Source organism: Colius striatus, chromosome 2 (genome assembly GCF_028858725.1).
Source record: "Colius striatus isolate bColStr4 chromosome 2, bColStr4.1.hap1, whole genome shotgun sequence".
In the NCBI taxonomy this organism is placed as follows: Eukaryota; Metazoa; Chordata; class Aves; order Coliiformes; family Coliidae; genus Colius; species Colius striatus.
This window is the reverse complement of record NC_084760.1, coordinates 115,615,885-115,635,350: the sequence shown is the minus strand read 5'-3', so window position 1 is coordinate 115,635,350 and position 19,466 is coordinate 115,615,885. Positions and strand designations below refer to the sequence as shown.

Sequence of the window (19,466 nt, the reverse complement as noted above, 5' to 3'; positions counted from 1 at the left end):
AGCTTCGAGTGTTGCCACTCTCCACTTGCCAAGGCTAGAGACTCTGAGAGAGCCTAATGGCCACTGGTAAGGATCTACTAGGTTTTTCATAGGCTAAGTCCTGGGGCACAGATGAAGAGTTTGCACTTCTGCAGTCTTAAGCAATGGTCTTTATTAAAAACAAAGTCAGCCTTATAGTAAACTATGACCCAATCCAGGCTTGGCAGCTTTATTTCTTTATCTGCTTTCCAACAACTAAAATTGTACCTGGAATGCCTTGGTGTAGTAGCACTTTGCAGGGTACTGGAGCTGGCCCTGGCCACATTTGGTGCAGTATCTTATAGAGCTCTTCCTATTAGAAGAGGACCTGAGGAAGAGTTTGTGGTCTTGCTTCCCTGGGCACAGGTCAGTAGTTAGAACCTCCTAAGTACTTGTTACACTTCTAAGTTAACACAGAACAGGCATACTGGAAGACTCAACCAAAAATACAAGAGGGATTGGAACATGCAGAGCTAAACAGGGCTCGTCATGTCAACACTGAGAAACCCTCAAAGTCCCCCCAGCAGCCACCTTGCTTCCCAAAAGGAAACTTAAACCACAGACTTTACAGCAACCTCTCCATAGCTGAGCAGTTCCATTTACCTGTTTCTCATCAGCAAAGCTGGAGTAGGGTGTTTTCACCTCCTTGGCTCTTGTTCCTCTGCACTGCCTTTCTCATGGGCAAGCACAGCTGTTTGTGGAACCAGGCAAGTCATCCAAGTTATTTTTAACCTTGATCAAGACACAGAGATGAGCACACAGCCCTGGAGTCGAGTTGGCAGCAGGAACACCTGAAGCAGTGCAGCTCCTGAGAAAGACTTGTGAAGCAGCATCCTGAGGCAGCTGTAAGGGGAGTGAATGTACAGCTTTGATGGTTAAAAGGATGAGTTGCCTGGACAGCTGCTGAGCAGCAAAATTCCCCTACCCTACCCCACAGTGATGTATATGGGTTATGGGACAATATAGCAGAACCCAAACACATACACACACACACACACATTCATGGATCCCCACAGTCCTGCATTACTTGCCAGCTGCATTTTTGTCCCCTGCTGTGCAAAATGGTTAGCACTGTCAACAAGGCATTCTTGCACAAAGTGCTGGCGAGTTCACAGGCCTGCTTTTTCCATACAGAGCATTCTCAGGGAGACTAGGGGGTTGGTTGCAATGAACAGCTGATGCACCTGATACTTGCCATTGAATGGGGTCAGGTGAGTCAAAGGTGGGAGAGGGGGAAAAGTAACCTGAGTAACCTGTCTGCATTGCAGGATCTGCTCCTTCATGGCAGGGGATTGCAGTAGGTCTGTGACCCATTTACAAAGGGGACATCCCTGCTAGAGCACAGAGCCCTGATGCCACAGTCTGTTACCTGTGGTGGTCTCCCTAGTCAGTGGCTGGAAGGCACCGAGGGAGCATCTGCACCTCCTGGTCATGGCCCAGGGAGCTGCCTGAGGCTACAGAACTGCTCTCCAGGTCTGCCCTTGCTCCCCTTCCTGCTTTCCCCATTAAGGTGCCCCTGGAGCTGCCTGGCAGCCTGGTGGGCCACACAGCTTTGGCTTGTGCTCAGCAGCACAGAATCACACACTCATCCATCCTTGGAGAAAATTACTCACATTCAGGCTGGGCAGGCTTTGCAGGAGCCCGGCAGCTGCCATTGCCATCGTGGGCAAGAAGCTGGCAAGGCAGGAAGCCGCCCACTCAGCTGCTCTGCAGGGCCCGTGCAGTCACCTGCACAAGCATCCGACAGCACACAGGGACACCAGCATGGCAAGGCTATCTCTTTCTAAATCCAGAAGAGGAAGCCCCCAAACACACATCTCTTCATGCTCACTGCACACACCTGCACAGGCACAAGGGTGGCCACGTCCCTCCCCTCCACACACCCAAAGCGCTTTGGAGAGAGACCACGAGCAGGAAGAAGACCAGCAGAAGGAAACATGACAGTTTTTCCAGCAAACTAACTGGTATGAGCATACATTGCTGCCTGCCTTGATGTGACAGCTGAGGGAGCATGTGTTTTTCTATCACCAGTTTCCCCCTCCCTTCCCTTTGTAGCTTTTCATGGAAAAATATGTGGGCAGTTTCCATTATGCCTGCACTGTTTCAGACAAATTAAGGGGTTGGCTGAGCAATCACCGGTTTCATATTTCATACAACATACACACACATGCATATATTTATATAATTATGTAAATTAATTTAGGATCTCCTCTAGTCATGCACTGCACAGCCACAGCAGTATGTGGCTGAGTGCAGTGTCTGCAGGAGGACACCTTCAGAAGAGCCCTTCCTTTGGGCCTGCGCAGGGGAGTCAGGCTGGCTTTGCACTTGCACAGAGGGGAGAAGAGTGGGAAGCTGACATGGCAGCAGTCAGTCTTCAGCTCTGCCTTCTGCAGTCCCAGTGGCAAGTTTATTCATTTTTCCTTTTCAGCTGCCTTGCTAAAGCCACATTATGCCTTTTATGACTCTGCTAATTTTCTGTCAGCTCAGGGAGTTATAAATCCTTTTCTTTCTTTGTTCTTTGTCACAAGAAGGATCAAGGTGTGTGGGGGGGGTGTGGATTCTTTTTAAACACACAGAGAAGCTTTTCATTCAGTGAAATGCACAATTTGTAAGGGACTCATCATGCCATATTCTGGAAGCGATAGCAATATTACACTGGTCAAACCCAACAAAGTGTGGGTGGCTTTAGCTGTTCAGAGGAGCACTTGGATAACATTTCCTTTTTAAAACTGGGCAAACATTACATGTGTTAAATGTCAGGGTTTGCTGTTTATTATGGGCCTGACCAATGCTCTGCTTAGAGTGTAATAGTGCTTCACTCTGTGGATTTCAGGAAGGCTCTGGTATGACTCCAAAACATGCCTGAAGGAAGGGAGGGCATCTGCACACCATGGTGGTAGATGCAGGATACGAGTCAGAACGTTTGGGGGACAAAAGAGGCTTGGGAACCAGCTCCCCCTACAAGCACTATCTGCTCAGCTGCCTCCTGCCTCTGAACAGTTGTGCTTAACCCATGCACTCATTCATCCCCAAAGCCAAGCTGCAGCCATTCCTCTTCCTCACTTGCCAGGGGCTGTTACTCACCTGCAAAAAACTGAGCCAGGGCACAGCTGGCCCTGGGAAAACTCGCTTTGGGTAAGAAGATGTGAGAGTTGCAAATGTACTTAACCATGCAGACACAGGGATCCCTGTGTCCCACTGTCCCTGGCAGCATTCATCTCTATCCTCGAGCAGTCCATGAGGAGCACTGTCAAACCAAGGCACAGCCTGGCTTCATACACCTGCTGCCTGACAAAGAGTGAGAGCAAACCTGAAGCAGCTTACCAGCCCTGCCGCAGACCTCGTCACCCTCCGGACAGACAGGGGCTCCAGCCTGGCCTGACAGCTCCGTGCAACGGCAGTCCCCACCAGGAGCCCAAAGCAGAGCTTCATTTCACGCCTCAAAGTCCCGGCTGTCCCGGCGAGTGATGGCTGGGAGACAAGGAACAAAACAAGCCTTGAAAAGGAGCCTGGCAAAGGAGAAGCTGAAGCAGTGCCTGTGTGTCCAGCAGGCTGAGGCCTTCCCTTGCCTGGCCACGCACTCACAGACTCGGTTCCCCAACTGTTTCCCCACATGTTTAATCACCACTAAGTACACAATACCAGAAAAGCCAAATTAAAAGGTCCAGCCCATAGGTGTAAAGGGGAGGAAAAGCTACTGAGGCATTTCTCACGAGCAGCCCCCAGGGCCTCACGCTCACAGCGGGGGCAGCTGCACCACAGCTCTGCGCCGGCCGCGAGACGGCCGTGGCGGTGGTTAACCGTGGCAAATAACTAGCATCTGCCCTTGCCCATAGTGGCACAGACACCAGTTTTCCTGTTATTTAGTGCAGCTTTTGCTCAAGAGGCCAATCCCCCTTTCTCTCACGCCTGTATCAAGCACCCAGCACAGTGGGTTTGCCCCCTGCTCGCAGTGGAGCAGAGGCATTGGCTTGGGTCACTTTGCAACTGACCCCACAAGGAAAGGGAGACCCGTCCTCGTCTTCCCAGCACACAGACAGGAGGCACGAAGCCACCAGAGATGCACAGGCTGGAGGTGGGACAGGAGGCTGGCTCCAACCTCAACCTCAAACACAACCACATATGTCATTGCTAGGTTGGGTGGCCTCGTTAGAAACACAGCTCTGTTTTTGCAGCTGGCAGGACTGCCCCATGGATTCAGGCTGTGAGCCAAAAGGCAAGCAGCAGTGTGCTCCACGGCTGACCACCACCAGCACTGATGGGAAGCAGGAAGGTGGGAAGCCCCAAGAGCTATGTACTTCAACATCCAACTATGGGCAAGATCCAATACTGCTCTGTTCCCATCCATCAGCTGGGATGGAACCAGCACCCAGGCAGTGACAGAGAGCTGGGCCTCACCCACCCCAAGGAGGGACACAGCAAGTCACTGCTGGACGTGTTTGGCCTGCATCAGAAAGCAGATGAGATCAGGTAACTCCAGCTCTAGAAGAGGAGATCTGCAGGGCCAGGGAGTCCCACAGGACTGTCTGGCCCATCTGATACCTCCAGGCTGGCAATTACACTAGGAGCTGCAAAACTGTCTTTAACCAGAGCTTGAATGGGGAACAGCAAATTTGCTAGAAACTGATGAGGTTGTTCCTCTCAGGAATGTACACCTTCTGCCACAGATCACCATCTGCACCATTTCCCACCACTTTTAGCAGGTATGTAGCTGCTCTCCAACCTCTTCAAAGCCAAAGCCCTCCAGAGAGGTTCGCTGTCTGGCAGCAAACCAAGGCAGGCAACAGCAGCACTATCACTCCACATACAGCTAAATCCACCACATCATTGTATCCCCAAAACCACTAAGGGCTGCCAGGCCCTTCTTCGTACCAGCACTCCCAGTTTTTCTACCCACTGGCTGAGTTTCTCAGGTAAAGCCAGCAACCGCTGCATCTCTGAGGTCTCAGGTCTGACAGCACGGCTCAGCACCACCAGCAACAGCCACTGCATTGCCCTGACTTAAGGCATTTCTCTTGCCAGATTTATCTGTTTTTTAATGGAAAGGGGCCTCCCAGAAAGACCTCCTGCATGAAGGCAATTTGTCTCTTCTGGACCAGTTCCAGCATGAGGAGGGTACTCTATGTACACATGGGCTCTCTTTCATGTTTGATTGCTGGGCTAAGATTACATTGTTGTCCAGCTCAAGGGTGAGAGGGGGAGAGCAAAACCCATACAAATCAGGAAAGCATTAGGTAAACTTAGCTAAGAATACATCTTCTGACCAAATGGAGAGCGATGCTCTTTCATACAATTAGACCTTCTGTAGGAAGTCAACAAGAAAAAAAATGTGATGTATTCAGTGGTGTAGGAGATGTGCAGTCCCCAGGAGATGATCACATCTCTTCCCCAAGTCATTGGGTCAGCATCCTTGGGCAGGTTGTGAGGGGAGAGTGCAATTTAAAAAGCCCTGAGAAACTCTTATCATGTATCAGCTCCAAATGCCATCCCTCATTCAGTGAAGGGCCATGCACGTGAAGATAATGTGTGGCAACAAACCCTGACTGATCAAAAAGCATTTGAACACTGTCTTCAGCCTTGCACAAGGTGAGCAAAATGCTGGTTTTGGCAGTAAAGGGCCAGTGCCACGGCTACTGTAAGAGCAGGTTGGATGGATGGGACTGTATTGCACACTGAGGGGAGAGATACTCTGCACAAACACATAGTATCAACCACTAAATGATCCTGTCCTTCATCTAATGGCTTTTTAGACACCAACCTTTGCCTTAATCAGGAAGGGAACGAATGGAAGATGAAACATGCAGGCACGGGAACGGGTACATGGGCCTGACACCCACATTTCTGCTCAGCGCCACCTACAACAAGTGGTGGGCACACAAAGGGCCAGAACCTTCACCCTCCAAAGTCAACAGCGAGGCTCAAACCATCTCTAGCTCGGCCTGTTGTTCCAGGAAGGAACACTTTACCAAAAAGAAACAAGTAAACATTTTCCATTCTCTTCTCTTCCTAGATGTTGAGCAAGAGTTACTTGTAAATTGCTTCCAGCTACTTTGAGACAAACAAACAACTACCAACAAGCATTACACTCATTGCTTCACACGAAAGCAGTGCTGAGGCTGAAGGGATCCTGACAGGCAATTGGAAAGCATTCCTTTTTATGCTAATTTTATTGTATTTTAGACCAATTTTCCATGATTTAAAACGTGCGACGTAATAAAGAGCGAGAATGCCATCCCTTGCCATGATACTTCACACCCAAGGCCTCAGAAGACTTTCGTGAATCCAACTCTGCAGTAATTTTTCAAAGCAAATGATTCGGGAAGCAAAGAACTGGAAAGAGGGTCGTTTTCAGAGCTGTTGGTGGTCACAGTGGAGCCTGTAGCAAAACCAAAGCAGTCCCAAAATCTGGCCTCCTCAGTCCCATGCTGGGCCCATGGGCCGTTTCCCTCCTTGGGCAGATGTCTGCTGCCAACCCAGCCGTTGCCTTCAGCGGGCACTGCAGCTCCTCACCTGCACACCCACACTGCACTGCACCCCAGCAACTAAGGAATTCAGAAGAAAGGTGAGATGGTTTCATCCAGGGAGGGAAAAGTAGGAAATGGCCAACAAAACATTGCACATTTTGCACTAGTTCAGATCCTCTTCAGGAAGGAAACAACATCAGCTATCTTGGCAGCATTGCCAACGGTTCTGTGACTAACTGGGACCACTTGACGGTCCCAGTTCAACTCTCATGGACAGGCAGCCTCACTGCAAAAGCCAGTTGTAACTGGTGCTGTCAGACAGCTCAAAGGCTGAGCAAACATAAAGGCTGTGCTGCTGCTTGGTGATCCCACACAAACACATATGGGTGAGGCTTTTTAGTACTTCCACGCAAAGGAACTTGCCTAGAACCATAGGCAATGGTAATGCAAACTTCATTAGATTATTGGCACATAACCAAAGGGCTTCGGGGGACTACGAGCTGTTAGTTTAACTATACCCATATAGCAAAGCTCACATAACCCCTTCCAGAGAGCATTCCTCCACCACAGGCAGAATTTCCAGACAAAACAGGGAAGGAGCTGGGGCCTTTCCACTAACACAGCCTTTCCTCACATGAGCATTATGTTAAGACCAAAACTGGTTATCTGCTGACGCTTCTGATGAGCAACAGCCAGCTTCTGTGCACCATCAGGTGGGACAGGCAGGCTTAGGCAGCAGGACCACACCACACCTGGGATGACTGACTGGCAATGCTTTCCAGTCTCAGTACATTTCTATGCCACAATGCAAAACCTCTCTAAGTCCCTCTCAGATGTCTCAGCTACTGCAAATATGAATGACCTGATTTTCCCCCCCCAGCTTTGAAGCATGATAATTAATACTATCCTCCCCATTTTTAGGGGAATTCATGGTGTCACAAGGATTAACTTGTCCAAAGTCAGAGAGGAAGGGCTGTGGCAAAACTGGGACCTGATTGTAAATCACTTTTCCCACAGATTTCCATCTTCCTAAGGTGCAAGCGCTGCAAGGGAAGAACACTGAAACATAAGTGGCTTTAATGTTGGTATTTCCTAAGACTTCAGTGATTATGTCTTATATCCACCATTAGTTTAGACAGAAACTGAGCAGCCACCAGGTTGTGTGAAGCAAGAGTCTGTGCCCGTATTAGTACCTGCAAGCAGCACACATCCAGCTCCTCTGTGCCTGGAAGAACAGGGACCAGGGTGCACACAGCTGGTGCAGACGTTTGCTCTCAGCAGTTCTCAGGAATGTGCCGCTCACGGGGCAGCTCAATGATATGTCATCCTACATCCAGGAGGGCTTTGTTCTCTGTGGGGTGAAACCTCAGCCTTCAGTTTATTAAATGCAATTGCAGAAGCCAAAAGGATGAGTCACAAAGCCAGTTGTGTAAGCATGCATATGATGAAAGCACAGAGCACATGCATTTTCTTCACAGAGGATAGCTTGGGTCTGGCAAAGCCCTTCTGATGGGCACGGGCAAGTGGTTGGGGCATAGCCCCCCTCCATCCCCTCCCACTTGATGCCAGTGAGGGCTCAGGCAGATGCCTGTGCAGGCCTTGGCCACAAACCAGCCACAAAGCAACAAAGCAAACAGCAGGTACAGAACTCGGTGGTGGGGACACACTGGCATGCAGCCTGCCCCACAACACCAGTGACAAGGTGTCTCTGTTGCTAGTAAGGATTCAGCCAAAAAAAAGGGAGTCGTGCCTCCCTTCCTCAGGTACAGTGCTGTCCCTCCCTGCCTCACTGGCCACAACTCCCAACCCATCCTCTCACTGCCCCTGTCCCCCAGCCCCTTTGAAAAGTTCAATTAAGAAAAGGGGAAAAGAAAGAGGGATAAGCACCCTGAAAGCTCCACAAACAAAAGCTGCCAGCACAGGACACCTTTGCCAGCGAGCAGATTGCAAACAGCCCTGACCGTGGGCTGAAAAACACACAGAAGCCATGGTGCAGCAGGTCCTGGCTCAAGCTGGGCAGCGCCTTTCTGATCCTCCCCGCTCAGCAGATTGCAAAGCTCTTGCCAGGCCCAGACACCTGCCCAGCCACAGGAGCCACAGCTCTCGCCAGGGCTGGATCCCACCTTGCTGCTGCCTTGGGCCTGACCAACAGGCTGCTGCTTGGGAAAAACAGGAGCCACACTAGGGGAGAGGAAATGGGGAGCCAACACCTGCACGTGCTGCTGCAGCAGAGGTCTTGACCTCAGAGAGGGACCTGCTCATGTCCCCACAGGGTCTGGAGGGAAAACAAAAAGGTACAGCTTAAAATCAGCTCTGGGGACAGCTGTGCCTTTGCATTGCCATCGCTCACAAGTTTCCAGCCTGTGGCTCTGAGCTCCTTTGGTGGTGTAGGTAGACCTTCGGAAAAGCAACCAGGGGTCGGATCTGCTTTGTTCTCCTCACCCAGACTGTCTCTTTTCCTTACCCCCTGCCTCCAGCCAGATGTGCTCACTGCCTCTCTCCTGCTAGCCCTTGCATTCACCCTGGTGTTAATTCAGCAATTCAATTCAGGAAGCTGATCCAGCTGAAATCCTCAGCAAGAGAAGAAAGAAGTTTCCAACCAGAATATAAGCCCTGCCTTTGAGCACAAAAAAAACCCTTTCCTAACTTGTTTAAAAAACACATAAAAGAAAGAAAGTGACTGGTGTGACTTCATAAAATTTCCTTTTAAGTTGAAGAAAAGTGACATGAAAATACTGACCTTCTAACACCACAAATTGAGCTGAAGAGGACACGGTGCCTTTACCCAAAGAGACATCAGAGTGTATGGGATTCATCACTGGTTTACTCTGTTAAAATAAATCAGCTAGCAAAGTTATGACGTGACCTACTTAATTTGTTGTCTTGAAACTTGATGAGCATTTAAAATTTGCTCCCAAAGCCTGGAAAAGGAGAGGGAGGGAAAAATGCAGGCACCATGTCCAAATCCCTGTGTTGAAGTGTCATCTTATTTTAGACAGTACAAAAAAAGCATCGTAGCAGCAGTCAGTGGCTGCAGCAGGGCTACTATTGAGAGGAAAAGTGGGCTCCGGTGGCCCTCACTAGGCTCTTAAAGCAGGTCAGACACTGCTTGTAGCAGAGATTGGTTCCATATATTTTTGGAACCTCTGCTCACAGAGGTTTTGCTCCATACCTGAGCAAGTTCTTTTCCTCACTAGCAAGTTTTTGTATAAGCCTCCTTCCTTTCTGCTTTGAAGGCCGTGCACTCTTTTCTATGGCTGACAGACACAGAGATCAACACCTCCCTTTCTCCTTGCAGCCAGAGGTTGTTACTGCATGCACCCCTTACTCTTGTCTCTCTTAGGCTTGCATTTTCTCTCTTGCTCTCTTCTCACTTCCTCATTTCTTCTCATTTTCCAGGAAAGGTTCTGTCCAAACCCATGGGATTTCTCTGCAAGGGCACACTTTTGGATACATATTTCTGTCCTTGAGCACCCCAGCACCAACAAACTCCTGCACTTGTTTCAGTTTCAAGGTGTGCTACAGAGTATCCCTCCCTGCTGCCAAGCCACCCTCTGGAAACCTCCCTTGATTTATCCAGCATTCACTCCTTCCTCTGTTATTTTTGATTTTCATAACCTAAGACTATAGAGGCTGCCATATCCAAAGCAAACAAATCCCTCCAAAAAAGGCAATAATGCTATTGATCCGAGTCGAAAATCCTGAATTTCCTCGCTCTTTCCCAGGTGAGACACTGATAAAAACTCCAACGACACCACCAGAAGCACAGCACTGCACAAAAAACGCGGCCCAAGGGCTGCAGAAGCCCAGAGGTTTGGCAAGTACACTTTGGTGCCTTAATTAAAAATCCTTGAGAGCTTTAAAAGTGTTTGGGAGTTTTGGGTTTGTGTTTTGGTTTGGGTGTTTTCTTTATGGGGGAAAGAAATGGATTGTATCTACCTGGGGTTATTTATAGCAGCTTAATCTTCTTTGAGAGTTCATATTTTCTCTGATTTGATAAGATTGTGGCCCTTTAATAAGTTGAAGTATTGAGATACTTATGACAATCTGGCACTCAAATTGTTTGCTTTAGCATTGCAGATTGCACAAGAGACATGAAAGGTTTCAGCGTAGCTGGAAAGTCACTTTTGATGAAATCACACATCGCTCCAGGGGCTGCATTCTTTACAATTTGTGCATTCTGATGATATGTGTCTTCAGATGCATTTTGGCAACCCTGTGCCATTTTCAGAGATTCATCTGGGACTCGGGAACAAAGCAAACGCACAGGAACATGAGGAAGACAGAGCTGGCACAGCCACCGGATGGAATTTCTTTAAGGAAGCTAAATCGCTTGTTCATTCTGCTGGCAGAAAACGATAGGAAAATGAGCGTTCCTGCTCTTGATGAACTTTGTGATATTGTTAAACCCTTCAGACAACATATAATTCATGGCAAAGCTGTGGCAGAATTCCTTTGCACTTATCCACAGTGTGGCTCTCCCCCAAAACACAGATCTCTGCCTTCACTTCATACACAGAAAGTTGCCCAGATGAACAATAGCTCTAACTTTAGAGAAAAATCAGAACGCTTGCCTCTGGTTTTTTTTTTGCATCAACCCTGCCAAAATTCATTAGGAATCCATCAGCTGCATAGTTTTCTTGCACTAAAAGAGAAAAATACAAAAGCAGACTCCATGCTGTGATGCAGATGGGCAGGTGAGCTCTGAAGAGAGTTTGTTGGGTAACGCCTTGAGCTTTGCCGCGCACATACCGATGGGCACAGCACAAATGACGGCCCTCAGCGCCAGCGGTGCCCAGCAGCTCTCCCAAGGCTGCGTGATGGCACATCCCTGAGCCCAGAGCAGAGTGAGGAGGTGGCACATGTTTGAGCCCTGATCACCAAGGCCAGCCTAAATCTCCTTCGGAGGTGCCGGTGCACGTTTGAGTTACACCAGCCAAGGCTTTAGCCCGGAACTGCAAATCATAATGAATTCCCACTCCAGCTTTGCATCTCTTTTGGAAAAGAGCAGTGAATCACTGAAGTAGAGGCTTGCAGAGGAAATCCTCAGCCACAACAAAAAGATTTCATGCTTTATCTCCTCCTCTCAAGTACTTTAGCAGACAGACAGAGGATTTTCCTCCCAGTGACAACAATAACTGTGCTCATTGAAGAAAAATATGTGGAACAGGAAGACCTGCATTCCTTGTGTGAAAAATAAGAGTGGCCCGTGCCAACTGCATTTTTCAGGAACAGCTCATCCACATGAAGAAATGGCTGCTGCGATAGCGTCAGGACCAGTGGGGCCTATGGTAATGTGCTATATAACTGACAGATGGCAAAAGCAGAGGGAGAAGTGTGGCTTGGTCTTTGTTTCTTCCAAACTGTCCATTATTAACATGCCTCTTCGACTCACATTTGAATGGCTCACGACTCCCCCGCTCCTTGCTCCTGCTGCTTTGTGTAGCAGTTGTACATTATTCCTATTTGTACCATTCCCAAAAGCTTTGTTATTTTGTGTTTGAGATACCCTTTGAAATACATCTTGACATCTTGGACTCTCCAGAGCAGGGATTTGGAAAGCTTGTCCTGCAGTCATTTAGGCATGTGCTTGACTTCATCTGTAGTTCCCTAAACTAATGAAGTTTATCAAAGTTGTGAGGCTTACATGCAGTCCAGTAGTGCAGACAACAATACAGCTATTGGATTCGCTTATTAATTATCACTATTTTAAAAAGAGAACTCAAAGAGAGTACAAAAGAGCTGGGAATATTTGCTACCCTTTTCTAGAGTGGAAAAGATTGACAAAGACACCAGCCTCATGCATGAGGTAAGGAAATGCCTACATTTTGCCACATCAGGCAATTGAAAAGCAAGGACAACACATTTTCCACTGTCAATCTGATCACTATTATCTTGAGAGCAGGAGCCCATGGACAGTTCCCAGTTGCCAACTCCCCAAACTTCCCTGAAGTCTTCCCCTCTCCGTGGTATTGCTGCAAGTGCTTCTGCTGGATCCGCAGGACACGTAGGGCAAAATGAAAGGCAGATTAAGAGACATCAGCACACACGGTTCTGGGATGTGATTGATGAGTAGCAGAACAGGCAGGTACTTGTGCATGGGGGCTGTGCACATCAGCCCACTGTCAGCACGCTGTGGGGCTCACTGCAACCACGCTCGCCGGGGCGAGCGGAGGAGGGCGTTCGGCGCCAGCCGAAAAAGCAGAGCCCAAGCTGTGCCAGTCTCGCAGTGTAAAAACACTCAGCTCCCTTTCAGCCATTAAAATGAATGAAGAGCAAGACTGTTTGGATAAACATCAGCCAAAAGAAACCTTGGAGGCAGTTAGAAGGCTACTGCTTCATACAATATAGACCATGTTTCCAAATACAAATATTACACTTGGCAAAGCCGCTCCTTTGCTTCATGAGTTATGTTGCATTTTTGGTTATGTTTAAGTTTGTGCAAGAGGTATAAATAGCTGGGCTGGTATTAAATGAGCTGCTTCTCTTATATTTTTTTTGCAAAATATCAAAATGGTCTCAGCTCTTCACGGAACAAACACACACTATATTCTTGTGCCTGAATTTTTGTTGCTAATTACAGCAAGTACCACGTACTGAAAAACAATGTTCAAGGGCCAGACGTGAAAAATACAAGTTTCCTATATGAAGTCATTTTTCAGAAAGCTGTTTGGAGAAGGGCATCTGGTTCACCATATAATTCACATGCATGCATACATATGCTGCTTTGCTTCACACAATAATAATTAGTTTCTGCTCACGTTTCACTAGGACGTGAAAAGCCCCGTGTCCAAGCCAAGGAGGAGCGAGTGAGACAGAGGCACCTAGGTTTGGTGTTTGCTCACACCTGCCATGGCTTTATCCTGTATTCCCCCAAAGCAGAGTTAATAGGAAGTCCTGATTACAGATCTATAAACACAAGACTGCACTTCCTACTGCATAGAGTCAGCTCACACAGCAAACCTCAGCGACCACCCGCGCCTCTCCATCTCACCATGAGAAGACACTCCAACCTGGAGGCCCAAAAAGCCACTGTTAGCCTATTTCAGGTTACCTTTGGCAGAAATACCTCTGGATTTGGAGAGGAAATGCTTCAGTGAGAGGAAGCAAGCTGCTGTAGGTGGTTATGCATCCCAAACTCAAACACAACCACATAACTGATCACCAGAATACACTGTAGGCCAAATGGCAGCTAGAGAGGTCCCAGCTAGAGAGGTCCCAGCCATGGACAACACTGCTCCTTCATCAGCACAGTAGCAATGTCTACCTGGTTTAACTAATTCATACCTGAATGGATAAGCAAGTTACTTTTAAAGATGGATATAAGTCAAACTATCCAGCACTGATACGACACTAAATGACTGTCTTAGATAAACCACAGAGAGGAGTTCAAACACACCATTAGTTTAGCATTGCAAAGGACCTTCAACTTCAGACAACACAAAAGGCTGTCTATTCCCACTGAAAGATTTACTGCCATTAACAAACAACCTCACCAAATATTCCCAAGTATTTTAGAAGTGTTTCAAGACCATCATACCAATAGAGCAGACATCAACTGAAAATATGAGAGTATGGTTAATTCTCCTGCAGCCTGCATGTCCACAGTAAATGCACTTATGGGGGAATTAAAGGGAATGGCACGCAAAATCCTCCGTTAGGCCAAAGGGCTTTTGCTTGTGAGTGGAAGTGGTGAATGCTGACCATGAACAGGTATTATTTAATGTGTCACACAGAACCTTTCCATTGTTTCCTCTGACCTCAGCAGTCAGGTGACAGCAACCAAGGAAAGGCTCACCTGAACAAACGCCTCTGAGGCTCAGACACTGGAACGGTGTTGGGTCAAATACTGTGGCTTAACAGTCCAAGTACAAAATGAAACACAAAGCCACTTTCAACTCTAAGCCATCACAGATGGCCAGAACCTCTCATCAGAAGCAGAGGAGTGTGCATTGCAGTATGTCTTTAGAAACAGCTCACTTACTGTTCTTCTGGTTATTTACCCTTGTAGCAACGTAGGGAAAAACACTGACCACCACTGATACAGTGGCAGGTGGAACAGCAGAATTACTTTTAAAAGCCCCACAGAAATGTTGGTAATTTTAGCTCCTGACACCACTCTATGGTAGTTCTTGAACCTTTCAGGAAGTGTCTGACCAGCAATAACCATCAACTTGTAATCAGTGGTTCCTGACCTCATTTTCAGTCCACGTTTTGGGCTGAGAAGTAGCTTGTTTTTCAGTCAACAAGACAATCCCCAGAAAACATACTTAGAAAGAGCTGAGTTAGACTTACCCATCTTTGTACTCATTTTCTACGAAAACAGCAACTCCCAAACCAAAGGTGTGGGACAAAGCAAACATGCTGTGAGTTGGAGAAGAGTCATTCCCTGCATTCACTTGCTGCCACTCCTTGTTTGGAAAAACTCATATTTTTAACACCGCAGAATTAGTACAGAGTGGTGAGCCTTAAGCTGTCATTAGAGTCTGCCAAGTGAGCCAATGTCCCTTGTGTCAGTGAGTAAATAGGGGTGTACAAGTGCTAAACAAACAAACAAACAAACAGAGTGGGCAGGGGTGTCTTTTGGACCCAGCATTGGTCTGCAGAGTAGGAGCCAAAAGAAACTCTGTGCTATTTTCTCTCTGCTTTCACACCAGACACGGGTGTGGGTGCCTTGGGTCCCTCTCTGGACAGTGAGATCAGTTCAGTTACCTGTTTCATTGTGGTTAAACCCATCAAAAGATCATCCCACTCTGAGATGACTCCCTTGCAGTAGTATCGAAGCAACACAACATGAAGGAAACTCAGCCTCTGGATGAATTACTCTGGTCAGTGAAATTCCTCTACACTCCAGGCAGATGCAGGCCCATCCACAGCTGCAAAATATAAACATAGTTGCATGGGTTTTGACAGGTTTTTCTTGCACAGAGCCACATCACAATAGAAGATGCATCTAGGAGCCATCTTGTCTAACTATGGGGCTGCAAAGTCACTTTCTGGAGGCACTGGAGTGATAGGAATGCAAGCAGGTCCAGCCTGGTGTGGAGGAGGAGGCAGACAAAGCTGTGTGTACTGATGTACAAGACATATACAGACAAACCCATATGAATGGTATGAGCTCTGTGTCTACCCCTGCTGCATGGTGACTTCAAATATTCCCTACTCAATAAAGCTCTGGGAAGTTAAATGCAAACCAGGCTTGTGACACCTGTCTGATGGTGGCTTTGCCAGCTGAACTCAGACAAACTTTCCTGCATTTGTATGCAGAAACAAAAATACCATCCTTTTTCTCACCTCTTCCAAACTGCCCACAGCAGTCTACTAGAATTTCTTCTAAAATTAAACTTTTACTCATGCATAAAGGAGGAAAAAATAAACAAGACTCAGGAGAACACACAACGATGTACACAGACTTGGCAAACACAGGTCTTGGTTTCTATGTGGGCAATAAGACAGCCCAGCCTAAGTCTCTTGCTGGTCTCTGGGTACTCTTACAGCTATATTTATAATAGTTGGGATTCTACTGAAGATTTCATCTTCCATTCACATAGTCTTCCTCATCTCCTTATTCTACCTTCGTCCTCAATCTAAAATTGTCCATTTACTTTGAAGTCAGATCACAAGCCCTGTTTCCTCTCCTTGGCTAAGATAGATCTGTTAAGACTAAGCTCTTAAATAGGCTTTACTTTGCTTTTTGTGCTTACTATGGACTGAAGAGATAACGTTAAAGCTCTTTTCATGTTTTAGAGTGTAAAAGCCCTATTCCATGAAACATACCCAAAGAAATACTGTTTTCACTTACATATTGTTACCATGAAACCTCTCTAAATGCCATACAGAACTGCTGACTGTGATTCTCACACAGGCAGCAATGACAAAGAATGTGTGATGCACAGGCATTTATTTTTTTAAACCATGATCTAAAGGTAGATTAAAAAGTAATGAGCTACCAACTCTGTGTTGGCATCTCCACTGCTGTTCACTTTTCTAAGGAGTTGCTGCCTCCACACACAGACTGCCCTGTGTTTTTTGTCTTCCACGTCTTTGTGTAAAATACATAGATGAAAGCAGCCCATAGCTTCCTTCAGCACAAAGTGAATCCTCAGTCAAGAAATGGATGTGGGACTCACGTTCCCTTACTTTTGCAGCAGCTGTTGTCTTTGAGAGGTGAGATGTTTGTTTTCCAAGGGGAGGGATTCTCCCCCATTCCCCCTACATAGACAGTCCTCTGGCCATGAAGCCATGTTCTCGTGGGCTGTCATCACTCCTGCACCTCTATCTATTGCAGAAGGAGAAACTGGAGGTTTTGCCCAGGATGGCTCTGGAGCAGTTTATTGTGAAGCTCTGCTGGGCATGAGGTCTATTAAGCAGTTTGGAAGAAGTTGCTTGAATAACTCAAAGGGATCATTCAACCAAAATGAAACACTCACCTTCTTTATCCTCCTGAAAACCGTTCTTGCTTCTGCACCAGGGACGTGTTTTCATTCAGGTTACTCAAGTTTAGTGACTTGTCAAAAAGCTCCCAGAGGTCTCGCATTTTGCAGCAGCGGCCGGTGCTACGAGGCTATGAGAACACAGGAGCTGTGTGGCCAAGTTAGGCACTGGGCATCGTCCTCCCCTGGCTGCCTGATGGCCCCTCATGTTTCCTGCACTTCCCTCCATCCCACGGGGCCACGTGGCTCCAAACTCCAACATGTTCACGAGTTGGTGACATTTCTACGGGAGAGCACACAGAGGATTAGGCAGCTGTGATTTAGCTGGTGAGGAAGTAATGATTTATAATAACATTTGAAGCAGGTCATTAAATAGGACCCCCTCATTGCAAACCCCATGCCGAGCGAGATATTTTCTTGTAAACGATTTACCAGCAAGCTTTTCATACTTCTGCCCAGTAGCTTTTCCATAACCAAAGTCAGACTCCTCACATTTCCCAGCCCTGGTAGTAGTCTTTCTTCAAACTGTGAAGACATCTCAAAGCTGCTTTGAATTGGTTAGGGTAGCTCAGCAAAGAGGTAGGATTTGGGGTTGTTTTGAAGACATAGCTGCTTTCTCTGATCTGAACTTCTCTTTGTTGGAAATATAACCCCAAAGCTTCCAAAGCGAAAGCAACTCAGCTTTAGTTTCCCTTTTTTGACTCATCTACAAGGTGCTCCACCAAGTCCACTCATTTTTCTCAAGCTCGCAGCACAACGTCATCTAAGAACCTTCCAGAAACACCCACAGCTATGACTGGCACTTGTCTCTTTACAATCCAGCTTTTCAGGAAGAAATAGTTCTGAATGCTATGGTCACAGCCACCTCAGGCTGCAGATGTGCACAGCATCCTGCAGGAGGCTGGAAATCACACTGTAACATCAGGCTGCCGTGAAAGCACCCAGCAAACCTACTGCAGGCAAACCCAGCAGAGCACCCTGCCTCCCAACATGGAGCAGCTTTCTTATCTCCTTCTTTTAATTCCCAGAAGAAAAGTTGGTTGTCCCAGCAGAGAGACCAAACTGTTGTGCCGTTGCCTTAGCATTGACAAGGGGACACTGCTCTTCTTCAAACTCTCAACATATTGCTGAGGCTGCAGGGTGGGACCAGCACTCCCAGCAGCCCTGTGTCTGCTAAATGCAGATGCCTTGATTAGTGCAGGGAGAATCTCTGCAGAGGGCTACTGCTCCTCCCAGGATGCCCATAGCTGCACGTAAGCCAAGGCAACTGATGCCAAGGGGCGATAACAGAGCATCTGGAGGTGTCCTCCTTTGAGGGGAAACCTCAAATTCTGCTTGCCCACCTTCCTGGGGGAGTGGCCATCTTCAACATGAATCTACAGATAGATCTTGTCAAGGCAGAGAAATCTGGGGATCTGAAGCTACCCCCACAGTGTTCAGATCTCATTTTTTCCATCATGAATGAGTTATACTTGTGTTCTTGTGCAAGGCATTTATAGCTTTGCAAAATCACATAGTCCAATCCAAACTGCCAATGAAGCCCATGGAAGCAATCTGTCTTGTGCTATGTCAGCTCTGGGCCAGGCTTCAGTCTCCAAAGGACAATCATAACTGAAGATAAGCAAACAAGCTACACAGTTTTGTTTGGTTTTGCCTTTTAAGTATAATTTTTCATCTGTGTAACCAGAACTGTCCCCTCACAAACGAGGCTGGATCATATTCCATGCTGCATTTGATAGCATGAGAAACAAAATGCTTGCACTTATTTATTTAGCAGATTTCTTTTGCCTTTTATGGAGGCACAAAAAAAGCCTTCACCAAAAAAAAATCAGAATATTTACTCTCAGCATAAAGAATGCTGCTTTTTGATATTCTGAAACATCTGATGTCCCTTAAAGAAGAAGAAAAACAAATAACACGTGTAGAATGAATAAAGCCCCATTCTTGCTCTAGGAACAGGTCATATATAAAAGGTATCAATAGCAAAAACATCTAATATTTGATGTCAAGCCCTGGATGCTCTGTAAGCCTGTTCATACCTACACCACAAGGAGTTGGAAGAAGACAACACTTTCAAGAGGGCAGATAATGCTTTCTTTGAAACAGAAACTCATAGAAACCATACAAGGGAAACCTATTTGCTTGTGAGTATGTTCATAACCTTCATTTGTCAAGTGGCTCCAGCTTTGGACAAAAGCAGGCAACTGAAGCTGCCCTTGTTGATGCCAGCCTTATTCAGGCCCAGGCAAGCTATGCAGCTGCTCAAGTCCAGCCACAGAGCCCAGCATGTACAGAGTCATCAGGGAGATGACTGAATTTACTGGCAGCTCAGCACTGGGCTCTAGTGCCTTAAAGGCAGAACGAAGCTTGTGCTGAATTTCAACCTCTCCGAGCAACAGTTTTTACAAAGGCCACTTTACTTTCAGCATCTTTAGGAAGGCAGGCTGGGAAGCAGCTCTGCTCTCTATGCAATCACACAGCAGTCACAGCTCGTTAACACCTCAAAAACATGAAGGCTTAATCCCAAAGCCAAAATCCCAGTGGTCCA

The 19,466-nt window shown here is 47.1% G+C and overlaps 1 long non-coding RNA gene across 1 annotated transcript; it reads right to left on the bottom strand.

The window, feature by feature from the left end:
* Positions 1-3,422: 3,422 nt before the first annotated feature.
* LOC133624833 (uncharacterized) lies at positions 3,423-16,992 on the bottom strand. The gene is made up of 3 exons (XR_009818167.1): positions 16,916-16,992; positions 15,198-15,361; positions 3,423-3,492 (listed from the first exon to the last, which is right to left on the bottom strand). It is a non-coding gene; the product is annotated as an uncharacterized LOC133624833 (long non-coding RNA).
* Positions 16,993-19,466: the final 2,474 nt, after the last annotated feature.